The sequence below is a fragment of the Protopterus annectens genome, chromosome 8.part0 (genome assembly GCF_019279795.1).
Source record: "Protopterus annectens isolate FY-2018-M chromosome 8.part0, PAN1.0, whole genome shotgun sequence".
Taxonomy (NCBI): Eukaryota; Metazoa; Chordata; order Ceratodontiformes; family Protopteridae; genus Protopterus; species Protopterus annectens.
Window position 1 is genome coordinate 559,665,886 of NC_056741.1, and position 12,308 is coordinate 559,678,193.

The following is a 12,308-nucleotide window of genomic DNA, read 5'->3' on the forward strand; positions in this document are numbered from 1 at the left end:
CTTACAACCTTAGAAAGATGATAAAATATTAGGTATGCAGTAGCATGACTCGGCTGAAGGATGTGGGTTCCAAAACCCAATTACTTGTTTGTATTGAAGAGTGTCAGTTCCCATGTATTAGCCAGACAGGTGCAGATTGTAAGAGGAACACACCAATAATATGAATCAAACTCTGGACAGGCCGCAGATTCCGTACAGCCGAACGGCATGCTTTCGCCTAATGGGCAGCCATTCCCGATACTGTAGGCATCTAATCTGATGTAATAGGCATCACAAAGTAATATCATAGTCCTCACTCCCACCCAGGGGTGTGAGTGTCAGATGCAAACACCAAATGCAGTGCATTTGCAAGTGCGGGAGCAAGCGGGTGTAAGCCTGTTTGGCCGCCAGTATGCGAGTATTACACTGGTGAAGCAATGTAGAGGCAAACTGAGTGTAAGAAACTGTAACTGGAGGTTAGCATTGCTAAGCTCCATGCAAACCCATGCACACCTGCTCACAACTGGTTTAATGTGCCTTAATTACTCTGTATCCAATGGCCTTGTTCTGCCCAGCAACAAAATAAATAGCTTCTGCAAGGCTCGAAACCAGGACCCTGCACACACAGCTAATGTTATTTAGCACTAAGCCATGGCAGATTTACAGACATTGGATGTTATCACAAACATATCATCCAGTGCAGTCATTCACATTATAGGAAATGTATTCCATCATGTAGATGTATGTGTGTGTGTTTATGTCCAGATATAGATATATACATATATATAGATATATTAGGAACATCCCATGTGACAACAAAGCATTACAAAAGAATAAAAAGGGAAACACCAGCAATGCATGTAGTATGTAGTGGTGTTGTCCTATGTAATATCAAGACCCCCTCAGACAGACATGTGTCATTAATACACACAAACATTTGGACATTGGCCAAATACATCACTCTGTGCATTTTATTTACATTAACACAGCAGTTCCTGTCCAATCATTATGTGAGAAGAGTACTCTTGCAAGGTGCTGTATGCAACATCATCATCATGAAAAAGGTAAATGGGGTAACCATAGAGGAACCGGTAGTGTTGTGTGTACAATGGGGTCATCTGCATCACGTGTATCTGGAACCTTTAGGAGTCATGTGCATACCAGGATTGTGTGCCTGAGAGACAGGGGTGAGGGCAACTGGAGTATGTTATGATGCATATTAAAAGGGTTACATGTGTCCAGTGGACACGTGTGTGAAATGGACAGCTATGTATGGGGCAAATGTTGTTCTAGGAAATGATTGGCCTTTTGTTTCCGTAGGGTGAGAGTGGGATGTGGGGGAAGCGGAGTAGGTATGCTAATGAAGGATAGGTTGGGTAGGATGACAGACAAGACAGCATACAGGGTCGGTATATGACACATGTGGGGGGATACACCTTGGATGGGGAGGGGTGTTCAGCAGTCACAAGCCCATGAGCTCCCAGATGGAAAGAGTGGGATGGAGGTCCCCAGCCATGGGCAGCCACAGCCGCAAAGTTGGCAGTGCTGGGGGCTGTCTAGGAGGGGCAGGCTCACCCTGTAAATGTGACACTCTGCCCTCAAACTGGTGTATCTGGCCTCAAAACCCCTTACTGAGGCCCCTACACACCACATCCAGGACTGTATGACAGTGGACAAGTTCCTGTCTGGACCTGCTCCCAGGGGGGACAAGCCCCATCCTCAGTGGCAGTTCCACCATAAGGTGGTGCAGAGCCAACAGAGGTGGAGGTCCAAGACTGGGTCCCAGATGTGCTGGTGCCTGGTGCCATGGCTAGCTGAAGTGGGACAGGAGGTTCTGCCGGGACCTCCAAACCCATACAGCCCATGGTGTTGCAGTTTTAACACAGATATGGCTTAGTAATAATCAACAGCATTCAGGATTAAAATCAACCAAAATTGCCAGGTAAATCCACAAAAAGCCAAGGAAATGCGAGTTGAAGTAATAATGTTCTAAACGCAGGTTTATTTATTTCTTAAAAAACAGCATACGTTTTCGCTACTTTTCAACAGTAGCTTCATCAAAGAAACTGACAAGCGGGAAACGCCAGGTATTTGAATCTTTATGTGATGTGGGTACGTTGCACTACGTCACTTAGATTCGCACAAATACCTTCCCATGCAATGGCGTTATTAGTATAAAACAATGAATTACATATAAAACATATACTCACATCAGCGATATTGTATTTAAAAGTTAAAAACAATTAATTCTGAAAATCCATATGTTTAAAATAGCATTCCATTTCTAGTATAAATAAATATATTGTACTTCAATAACTCTAATGAAATCCCAATTTCGTACAGTCAAAAGAATTAATATAAGAATATAGAAAAATTTTTATGTATAGGGATAAATTAAAACCATATTATATCAAAAAGTAGATAACTTACTCATGTTCCTTTTACTATTAGAGGTGGTCCATTCCCCTTACTACTGGAAGCACGCGAGCTAGAATGGCAATTAACATTAGATGCGTTTAGTGCACCGGGCTTAAATGAAAATTGCAATATTACTTGTATATTGAAATTAAGGAGTATCTTGAGGTAAAATTAACTATTAACTATAGAACACACACGTTTTAAATGTTATCCATGTCTATAACTATAATGGACATAATATAATAAAGTAGTAAATATTCACATTTGATTGGGTAAGTTATCTACTTTTTGATATAATATGGTTTTAATTTATCCCTATACATAAAAATTTTTCTATTATATAATGTATAACAACTTTTTTAAGCAGATTGACACTTCGTTGGAGTTCTTATATTAATTCTTTTGACTGTACGAAATTGGGATTTCATTAGAGTTATTGAAGTACAATATATTTATTTATACTAGAAATGGAATGCTATTTTAAACATATGGATTTTCAGAATGAATTGTTTTTAACTTTTAAATACAATATCTCTGATGTGAGTATATGTTTTATATGTAATTCATTGTTTTATACTAATAATGCCATTGTATGTGAAGGTATTTGTGCAAATCTAAGTGATGTAGTGTAACGTACCCACGTCACATAAAGATTCAAATACCTGGCGTTTCCCGCTTGTCAGTTTCTCTGATGAAGCTACTGTTGAACAGTAGCGAAAACGTATGCTGTTTTTTAAGAAAGAAATAAACCTGTGTTTAGAACATTATTACTTCAACTCGCATTTCCTTGGCTTTTTGTGGATTTACCTGGCAATTTTGGTTGATTTTATTTGCTTTTTTAATTCACTGGTTTGTCGTGAGCATTCAGGATTACTTATAACAGCATGCATAGATATGACCATCAACCCAACACAACAGATGGTATACATTTGCAGAGGGAGTACAACACATGCATATATACTGCATGACATCTGTACAAAGTGTAGAAGACTTGTGACTGCAGCTATGAACAGTGGCCCATTATTGGCATGTCACTGAACCCCAGACAGTGACTGTCATACCACTGTTTCATGTGACATATATCTAATCAGGGATGCGATGGTGGTAACTCTCATCACTATCACCATGTACTGACTGCAATCCTCACACTATGATCCTGCAGTTCACAGATGTGTGTTCAGTGAGTAACACAGGAAATAAATGGTTCCACACACTGACCAGTCCACAGATGGCCCTACAGATGGGGGTTCCCCTCACAAACAGAGCACTGTCTTGTCAGTTTTAAAACATGCAGAATAGCCATTACCACACACAACTTGTTGAACTGGCAGTAGTCTCAATGAAGTATAACTACACTTACATTCTGTAGTCATGTCTGGCACATCATCCTCCTGTCTTTAGGCTATTTTCCACTGTGTATGTTGTTTGAGGAACATCCAGATATCATCTGTAATGCTGTTTACCAAACACCAGACCCAGGTTCCACTCACAGCGACTGTCATGGGCAAACACCAACATGATGTTCCTAGATATTGTACTGTGTTTCCATGCGATTGGCTATGAGAACATCATCACAGCTGATCCACATGCAATCAGCTAGAGGAGGACTGCAATAGGTGCAGAGGCCTTCACCTGATCATGACCAACACTTACAAAACACAAGCTGCTGCTGAGCAGGTGTATAACTCCACATCCACCAGAGAGTGTGTGGGAGGGACAGACAGAGGCAAAGTACATCAGAGAAAGACTTGGAGACTAAAACATAAGCATCGTCTGTCACACACCTACCAGTACAGGGGTTAAAACCCCTGACTGACTAGTCATTACTATTACAAGTGCATGCAGTTACTCCATGTGCCACAAAGCTGACATGCTGGTGTGCTGTAAGAACATATATGTGTGCTGGTGAGCAACATCTGCAACAGAGATATAGTAGACATACATTAGGTGTAGCACAAATGGCTGTCAACATGAATGGACGTCATTGTCAACACAACCACACTCTCTAATGGACTCACATTGACACACTTTGCCAGGCCCACAAATACACTTCCTAACTACTTAGTTTGCCACACTGCAGTAATGCACAGGTACTACATGCACCACAGGGGATATCCGGAGGTTCTATCAGCTAGGGCATGTGAACTTGTCTGACATCAGTCGGTATGCCAATGGGAGTTATACTGGGTGGGACTGTGGTTGGGAGCATCATACCCCACATTCAGACACAAGGTGTCAGTACTGACATGCATGTGTGTATTACTTCATGGGTGTGTAGTGGTTGGCTGTGCAAGATGTCTGTAAAAGGCTGGGTGAGTGGTAATCCTTGGCATCATGCCACCCGACAATGGTGTTCAGTGTGGTACAGAGGTGTAGTGTCTGCAATGTCCCAAACTGATGGGTATTGTATGAACTGTCCTGACATCCTGGTTACCATTGTGTCTGGCCATTGCTTTGCAATGCCTGCCATGTCTGTGTTTGATAGTCCTTGACATGGACATTGCCTGGAATGTGCACGTCCCACAATAATGTACAGTGACATGTACAAGTGTACCTGGTTTGGCCAGCACATGTTGTGTACACAGACTGTTATCCTCAGATATACCAGTACTGACCTGGTGTGGCAGGACCTGCTTATAGAAAGCAGGTTGACCCTGCACCTGCATTGATAGCATGATACAGGTATTCCCTGGTGTCAGTGGTATCAGTCCATACAGGGCACATATGTAAGGCATTGTATGGCCTCTGTGGATTACATTTGATGGCACCACATATGTTACAGGCATTCAGTGGGGAACATAGTGAAGGCACATTGTCCGCAGTTGTGCCTATTGTACTGATGGACAGGGTGCCATTCCCTCTGCAGCCCACTGCAATCACACCATGCCTACTATCTGTCATCAATGTGCAGGGTACTAGCAACATAGTGGGATATTCTAGGCAAGTGTGTTTGTGTATGACACGTGGGTTCAGAAAGTATTCCGGGTAATAGTAGGGTTGCATACCTTGTTCACCAGGCCTTTTGCCAGATATAGGGGTATGGCTTGCCAACACAGTGCCTTGGCTGATTGACATCTATACTCATTGTGAGGTGGACATTGTGACATATAATATGGACACCATATAGGAAAACTACAAAATCTACTCCCCAACATGTCCAGTGGTCAGACACTCACAGCCATCTCCACACAGGCTCTGACTGTCAAGCACACACACACACACACACACACACACACACACACACACACACACACACACACACACACACACACACACACACACACACCTACCATGTCTTGGAATAGAACCCCTACCTAACTAATTTATCACACTACAGCATTATGCATTACAGCATGTGCTACAGGAATTACTAGGTTACAGCACTCCCAGAGGTGTATTACTAGGTGGGTGACAACAGCAGGATTCCCAAAGGTGGTTATGTGAATTGTAAATAGTGTGCATACTCTAAAAAGCATTGTTCCTTTCTCAGGCAGACACACACAGTTGGCCTGTTTTGGAATAGAACTCCTACCTAACTAGTTTATCACACTACAGCATTATGCAGTTACAGCACACGCTACGGAGATTATTGGGTTCAGATGTCACAGAGATGTATTTCTAGGTGGGCAACATCAGCAGGAATGCCAAAGGTGGTTATGTGAATTGTAAAGAGTGTGCATACTCTAAAAAGCATCACTACTTTCTCAGGCAGACAGACACACAGTTGGCCTCTCTTGGAATAGCACCCCTACCTAACTAGTTTATCGCACTAAAGCAATATACAGTTACAGCACGCACTATGGAGAATACTGGATTACAGCACTCCCAGAGGTATATTTCTAGGTGGGTGACATCAGCAGGAATGCCAAAGGTGGTTATGTGAATTGTAAAGAGTGTGCATACTCTAAAAGGCATTGTTACTTCCTCAGGCAGACAGACACACACACACAGTTAGCATGTCTAGCATTAGAACACCTACAAAACTAGTTTAGCACCATAGAGCATTACGCAATTACAGCACGCACCATGGAGATTACTGGACTGCAGTAGTCCGAGAGGTGTATTCAAAGGTGGGTGACATCAGCAGGATTGCCAAAGAAGGGCATTTCAAGTGTACTGAGAGTTGTACATATCTGTTACATGCATGTACCTGCTGCTTATTATCATGAAAACACATTTACACCTGCTTACAACTGATTAAAAGTGTCTTAAGCAGTCCTAACTGACAGTATCAACAAGGCTTGCAGGCCTTGAACCCTGGACTATGAACACTGAGGTCACTGGATGTACCAGTGAGCCATCTGGGTTGTATACATGTTGCATGGAGTCTATAATGCACATCTTACTACAGGTATTCCACAGTACTGAAAACAAATGGGACAGTCACTTTGTGTACATATGTACAGTACCCTTAAATGTACTGTACTCAGTGAAACAACAAAGACAAGTCCACATCTGTACAACTGTCATAGCTATATATATATATATATATATATATATATATATATATATATATATATATATATGTATATATATATATATATATATATATATATATATATATATATGCATTTATGGGATGTGTACACACACACACATATATATATATATATATATATATATATATATATATATATATATATATATATATATATATATATATGCATATACACAGACACAGCTATAGCGATATATATATATATATATATATATATATATATATATATATATATATATGTATATATATATATATATATATATATATATATATATATATATATATATATATATATGTATACACACATCTGAACACCCTTTGTGACACAGAAGGGTTCCAAAGGAACTGACATGTGCACAAAACAGAGGCATCTCTTGTGTTATAACATTTAAATCTTAAGCAGTTCACCAGAGAAGGGATGGTTGTTGTGTATGTGGAGTTTGAGGTGGGGAATGATGGCTAATGTAATCTACCCCGGGGATTGTGGAGTTAGGGTGGGAGAATGATGGGTATGGACTTACACCCCAGCAGCCGCTTCTGTGTCACTGCTCGACAGTGGCACAGGAAAACATACCCAACTGTAGTCGTGCTTGACTGTGTATTCTTTACCATTCCTAACTATGTAATACTTTGTAGACACCGGTCACCACAGATGGCTACCATGGTGTGCTAAAAGACATTACACATGTGTATGCCTGGCTACAGGGTAGTCGCACACACAAACACGCACACACTTTCCAGTACTGTGCATACAGTACAGTGGTATGCAGTTGGGGTATGTGCCACAGAACACATACTATTACACTTACTCTGATTCCACTTCTGAGCTGGGTGACATCACAGGACTGATTACTTGCAGTGGGGAGGGGGGAGGGGGAAAAGAGAGGTTTAGCAGTTGACAAGGATAAAGGCCAGTGCAAAAGGAGGTATCTCTTTGGAATGCAGCAAAACCTGCTGTCACAACAGGATGCAGACACAAATACACACACACAACCATTTGCTGATACACACACACTCAGGCATTTGTTGACACACACACTCAGGCGTTTGCTGAGACACACAAACACACTCAACCATTTGCTGACACACACACTCAGGCATTTGTTGTCATACTCACACAAACACACGCACACAGATACCAGTGGTGGGATCAGAACTCCTACCTATCTACAGATCACTACTATAGTACTATGCAGTCACGAGACATGCCACAGAGATTACACATTTCAAGGAAGTCAGACTGCCCTTCTAAGATTGAGGACAACAACAGGGAGACTGACAGTCACAAAGTACACAGGTGTAAACCTGTGTGTTTAAAGTAGATGTCCATTACAACCTGTATGCACAAGCAAGACACATCATCTGCAGGTAGGCCTGAGAGGTATAGCTGTAGCACAATAATAACCTGAACTGGATTATGACCATCTGTGGAATGGAACACTACTATCACTATACAGGGTTACAGTGGGCATGCTCATACACTTAGTAGCACAGGGCCATTTTGGATGCACTATGACTACAACTACACAAGGTTATACTGGGCATGCTCATACACTTAGTAACAAAGGGCTTGTTGGATGCACTGACTCAAATTACACAAGGTGGCAGTGAGTACACTCATACACTTAGTAGCACAGGGCTGTTTGGGATGCACTCAGATTCTAACCACAGAAGGCCACAGTGTGCATTTGCATACACTTACATGTACAGAACACGTTGTAATGGACTCCTATTGTAAACACACAGGCTTACAGCTATGTGTATCTTACCTGTTAGTATATATGCACATCATACTGGTTTGCTACCTGATACCTGTATGTGGCCCGTAAATGATATATCTGTGTCTGTGCTGTGTGATAAACATGCATACAAGTACATGACGTACTGACATTTATATGTTAAGTATACACATTCATGCATGTGTGGATGTGACAGACAATAGGTTACCTGGGAACATAGGTGGATGCTACCTATAGCATGTGTCACACACCTTGCTGTCCTGAAAGGCATACATTGATAGCAGGTTGTGGACAGTGGCATTATATGTAGAACAATGGCATGTGCAAGCATAATGTGAGCCATATTGTGTAATGGTACTGAGGTGCAGGTGTCAAGATGACCTCTCCCGGCTGTGTTAGTAGTTGTCATTATTAGCAGGACTGCTACCCTACGTATATCTCACATTGGTCATATACACAATTTTTGCTGCTGTCTGTCACCGTACATGAGGCATTTGCTACCAAGCACATTACTGCCACTCGCAGTGATGTCATGGTATGAGAGGCAACTGCTAGACCAAAACAATGAGCCAATGTCCTGCTGTTATTATGAGGTTGTCCAGTGTCTGTCATTCTGGGCTGTCATGATTGAATGACAAGCCTTCAACACAGAGCACATGCATCCATGTTTCACGTGTGTGTAGATAATACCTAGGTCGCATTTATCCATATAGCCGCATTCCAAGGCAAATATCCTACAACCAGAAGTAACACTCTGACACCTACAAGACAATTGCATTGGATGCTTATGCTAACCAGTGCTAGATGTGTGGCTTTAGTAATCCATTTGCTTAATGTAGAAACTACAATGGGGAATACTGACATCTGTGCAGTGAGGAACACCTGGCTAAAGGCTCTGTAGTTCACAATTGCACTACCACCATATAACTCAGATCCAGACATGTGGGCCATAACAGTGGTATGGACCATTCTAGGTGGTGGTGTACACATATTCATAAAGGCTACTCACATGTAAAGACCACTACTCTGACATAACGCATCACAGATTTGTCAGGTACAAGTGACGGTGGCAAATGCTGGATTCTAGGTTGTATCCTCATATACATCCACCACCTTGTCCCCAGACTACCAACACACATCCATATGTGGTATGACATAGTATGGTAGACCACCAGATAACTCTCGATTGGTGGACTGTACCTAGGCTTACATCAACTGTGCACAGTATCCATGTACAGACACAGCTGTGTAATGTGTTATGCAATGCAATAATACCACTGTTTGTAACCAGCTCAGTTGTACCCATACCAGGGTCCATCAGATGTTGTCAGCATTAACACGGTCGACTGTCACTGTACACCAGTAAACAACACCCTCATGGTTGGATATGATCTAACTGTACCTGCCCTGGATATGTACATCTCACACTCATACAACATAAATGACATCACCATAGCTTTTGTTATCCTTTCTACATACAGGTGGCTACAGTCATTACACACATGCACATGGCAGATAGCATGCTAACAGTACATAAGCTTTGATATCTATGATAACAGAGGTAATCTTCCCTGTCTACTGGTCACCCTTGACACCTATCATATCATACAACACTCCACGTGGCATGTATGTCATTAGACATGTCCACCTAATGCAATGCCTATAAACATACCCAAATAACAGGATCATAGGACCTACACAAGGCCTGTATTGGCAGACTCAGGGAAATCCAGCTCTGCTCTGTATGTTCCTGTGTAGTCACAGGTGATATGTTCATGACATGTACAGCCATGTGTGGTCACAGCTCCTACATATACCCCATGTCAACAATTGCAAGCCATGAATGTTGTGTGCAGTCTGGACATTAGCCTCAGTACCAGAATAGCCAATACATGCTGGGGTGAGATGTTTACAAGCCACAGACCTCACACATGCTTGAATGAGTGTACTGCCTAGCTCTAACAGAGCACATTGCTGGCACTCTTCCAGTAAACATGAGGTGTGTGTAGCAAATATGATGTGCTTACTGTTGACCATTACAGTGCCCTGGCTTCACCACAGCACTGCCAAGTAACAGTTTGTAGGAGCATGACATGGTCTTTTCAGGCTAGCTAGTTGTTGCTGAAGCACCTACCAAGGGGAGAAAACGCTGAGAGAAGAAACGGAGCCACTGTTGTGATTTTAAGTATTTTCTTCTGATTGTTTGCTAAGTTTTACTGCTTTGCTGCCTACTTTTTGGCATTTTCCGGCTTGCTAAAGTTTATATCTGTAATAGTAACAGTACTTGGAACACATCTAGAGCCTGTTTACTGCATTTCCTGTGCTGCACTTAATTTAAAATCGTTTTTTTCTCTAAAAACTGCATTTTAACTGATTTTGGCCTAGTACTCAAGTGTGGGGTCAGTTATTGCACTGTTGTGATTATTTTGCTGCTTGTGTATCTCCGCTACCTTTAAACTACAGCAAAAAGAAAAAAAAAAACAAACAAATCTTGCTTTTTTCCCATTTTCTGAAAGTTAAGAAAGTTCAGTTACAGATTTGCTGTTCTGAACTGTTTGGAAGTTTCTAGCAGGCCAGTGCTTGCTTGGGCTAAAGGGAAGTCTCTGTGTTCACCAGTGGGAGTGGTAAACACTGAACAGCCTCTTCCCCCCCAAAGGAGCAAATGCCTATCTCAACTGAATGTAACCTCCCTGACATCACAGATGCACAGGTGAAAGCTGCCCTCTCCAAAGCAAAAAACACTGCATCTATGGGACCAGACGGTGTCCCAGGCTGTGTCTTACATGAGCTCCAAGAAGAACTGAACTCTCACATTAAATCACTGTTCAAACTTAGCCTTACTACAGGATATGTACCCAAAGAATGGCATACAGCTACAGTGGTCCCACTCCACAAAGGTGGTGCTACAACGGACCCCGGAAACTATCGCCCCATAAGCCTGACTAGTCTGGTCTGTAAAGCTATGGAGCGTATTATCATGGAATTCATAAACAAAGACATTGGGAACCTCCAGACACTGGACCTTACCCAATTCGGCTTTGTTAAGGGAAGATCTTGCCTCTTAAACCTAGTTGATTTCTTTGAAACAGTTACCAAAGCCATAGATGAGGGCAAGGTAGTCCACACAGCCTACCTGGACCTCTCAAAAGCCTTCGACACAATACCCCACTCGGGCATCATAAATAAGCTTACCAGCTTAAATATCAACCCCTATATCACAAGATGGGTTGCAAACCGGCTCAGAGATAGAACCAACATGGTCAGAATCGCAGGTGCCATGTCTGAATCCAAACCAGTTACAAGTGGCATCCCACAGGGCTCAGTTCTGGGACCTCTCTTGTTCGGTATATACTTCTCTGAGGTTCAGACTAACACGGGGGGATTATGGCTGACAAAGTTTGCAGATGACTGCAAACTGGGGGCCATAATCGAATCTCCAGCTGACACAAGCATCCTCCAAAAGGGTCTCACAGAGATGGATGCTTGGTGCCAGAGCCACGGCCTCAAGGTAAATGCTGAAAAGTGCATAGTCATCCCCTTCGGGAAAAACAAGGTGCCCACAAATTACCACATAGGTGGTAATCCATTAAGTATGGAAGAAGTAATTAGAGATTTGGGGACAAACGTAGATAGTAATCTCTCCTTTGATAATCATGCTGCCAAAGTGGTTAGAA